General features: G+C 36.9%; 1 long non-coding RNA gene across 1 annotated transcript; it reads left to right on the forward strand.

Annotated features, from left to right (window-relative positions):
• Positions 1 to 202: 202 nt before the first annotated feature.
• LOC133882079 (uncharacterized) lies at positions 203 to 2,499 on the forward strand. Its single transcript, XR_009902626.1, has 3 exons — positions 203 to 248; positions 694 to 748; positions 2,114 to 2,499. It is a non-coding gene; the product is annotated as an uncharacterized LOC133882079 (long non-coding RNA).
• Positions 2,500 to 3,041: the final 542 nt, after the last annotated feature.

Raw genomic sequence — 3,041 nt, forward strand, 5'->3', positions numbered from 1 at the left:
AAACAAGAAAAATACGATCTACGAAGATCCAACGGTCGGATCTTCAATCCGTTTTCGGAAACGTGATCCTTGCACTCGGATCTACGTTCTTACCGATTGTTTTAAGGTAAAACACTAAACTCATGATTTTGTGATTTTTGGGTAAAATCCTAAAATATGAGTTTAATCCTCTATATTCTTTAGGCATTTGAACTTATTGGAGTTACTTGAGGCTACCCAAACTTTGGGTTGAAGTTTGGAGAACTTGGGTAAGTTTTTCCTCAAGCCCTAATTTTTGAGTATTTGATATTTGTAGGATTTTAGGGGATTAACATTTAGTAAATGCCATGGTGTTAATAAATATTGTTATTGGGGTTGAGTTTGGGTAAACCCTAATTTAATGGATGAAATTAATTTGAGGTTTTTGATTATTAAAAAATTAGGTTGTTAATTTATGGGCTAATTGTGGTGATAGTGATGAATAACCCTAAATTAACCATGAGTTTTATAAAATAAATAAATAAATAAATATTTGTAGGGTTATGTTTTAATGTTAGCAATTTGTATAAATTGAGGATTTTATTGATAAGCCTAGAACTATTATTAGGTATGAGCTTAGGTAATTGATGGGTAGAATAGTCATTGAGCGATTTAAAGTGAAAATTAGTGTAATTATTGGATGGAAACTAAATTGATGCAATATGTTATGTACAGTGGCACTTTGTGGATTGAGCCTAGGACTTATTAGTGTTGGTGTGCAAGCAGTCAGGTGATATTTTACTCACTGAGAAACTGTTATTTTTATATATTATAGAATTGCAAAAGATATATGTTGTTTTATAAATTCGAACCAACTGTATGTTGATTATCTGTTTTGGTTGTTTTGAGTAGTTTCAACTATGTTCAAATAATATCAATGATGTTATGAAATGATGAATGAATGAAATGTGTAGAATTATTTTTAAAGTGTTTGAATGTGAGCTGCGGTTGGGATTTAAATTATGCATAGTAGAATGATAAAGTTTCATGTTAATTGGTTTATTGTATTTGAAGAAAGCATGATTTGTAAAGAATAGGGAATAGAGTTTGAATTGTAAAGCGTAAAGCATGAGCATGAGCATGAGCATAAGAATAAAAGGAATGAAAGGACAAAGTACAAAGAATGAAAGGAATGAAAGGACAAAGCACAAGGAATGAAAGGATTGACATAAGGAATGGAAGGACAATCATGAGCATGCATATCATTGTTAAATTGTATAATGTTTTCATGATATAGAATATTGTAGTTTTTGTACTAGACGTATTAGTATGCCTAAGAGTTTTAATGGCAAAAGAGCTTATGTATACTGCTATCGTCTAGTTGCATAATTTTATAACATTGAGCTTGGACGAACAAGAATATTGTCATGGTTCGGTATGAGTAATATAGCGTCCTAGGAGTAGGTAGATGAATTGTCGTGGCACGTCAGTAAGAAGTTCTTGGATACTCGAGTTTTACTCTAGTAACCGCATGGACAACTACGTGCTCGACATGAAGTTGTAATGCCCTAGGATTCCGTGTTAACCATGTTCGGAAAATGATAGTAAGCTTGTACTAATAAGCGAGATGGCATGTTTAAAGCTTAGTGTGCTTGGTTTTGATGTTATTGGTTGCGATATCGGTGTGGCTTGGGAGTAGGTAGATGGATTGTCGTTGTACATCAGAAAGAAGTGCTTGGATATCAGAGTCTTACTCTAATAACCGCATGGACAACTATGTGCTTGACATGAAGTTGTAATGCCCTGAGGCACAGTGTTATCACAGTTAATAACGTTAGACTTAAGTGCATTTGAGCTACCAACATAAAAGTATTATTGTGGGTGGGTTTATACGTGGTCGTTTCCATGCCAATGGAACTCCTACGTATGGGTCCAACTACATAGTATGTTTTAAATGTTTTCTGATAGTCGGTGTTCGCCAAATCAGCTACGGGAGTTTTCAAACAAAATTTTATAGATTGGTAGCTGTTATAGTGTACGCGAGACTAAAAGGAAAAGTTGGTTCTTTGCGAAAACTTAGTTAGTTTAATATCACTGAGGCGGTGAACTCATCATTTCACCTATACGGATGTGGCAAACCCCCACAACCGTATAGATGATGTCCATTTGACTGCAGGTACACCTGACTTAGAGGAGGACCCCGTAGCTGCGTATTTGGGATATTACGATTGAAGCACACCGCGACAGTCGTATTGAGTTGGACTATGGAGTTCACTCTTTTGGGGTATTTTGTATATGGCTGGTGACGTAGGTGTCACATATTTTTGTGTAGCCATTCTTTTGTATTAGTGGAATTGTAGCCTTAAACAGTTAGACAGGTATATGGCTCTTTTGTATGGACCACATGTATATTTAGATGTGCTTTCCGTTATGAGATGTAACGCTATGATTATTCCGCTGTTAGATATTACTCTGAATATCAGGTACATGATATGGAGCATGTATGTATGTTGGCTGAGCGACACGTAGTCGTGCCACTGTGATGACCCTTTTTGTGTTTTATAAATATTTTATCCAAAAAAAAAAAAAAAAAAATGGGTCGTCACAGCAGATGGTATCAGAGCAGTTAGCTCTAGGGTTGGCTAGGAAAAGCGGAATGCGGAAGCTTAGGATTGGCCTTAGAGTTTAGGAATACAAAGGAGCCTTAGGATTTCAAAGCTTTAACACAGATAAGAAAAACTTCATTGAAATATTTTGTGTGTATTGTATGTGTAAGTGATGCATTTAACTTATGTACAATGTTGTTTACGTGGCTTTTCTTGGTGCAGTCAAGAGAATGCCGCCAAGACGACGTAGAATTGTACAACGAGTTGAGAAAGAGGGATCTGCATATGGGAGTGATGGTCAGACCCCTCCACCTCCACCTCCACCTCCACCCCCACCTCCTCCTCCGCCTTATCCACCCCAGATGCCTGATTTTAGGCAGTTCTGGGAAGCTGTTATGGCTGCTGCACCTAGGGCAGCTGAGCGAGCTCCAGCTGAGGGTAGTACTCCAGACCTATTTCTCATACTTCATCCCCCTG

The sequence above is a fragment of the Alnus glutinosa genome, chromosome 11 (assembly GCF_958979055.1).
Source record: "Alnus glutinosa chromosome 11, dhAlnGlut1.1, whole genome shotgun sequence".
Classification (NCBI taxonomy): domain Eukaryota; kingdom Viridiplantae; phylum Streptophyta; class Magnoliopsida; order Fagales; family Betulaceae; genus Alnus; species Alnus glutinosa.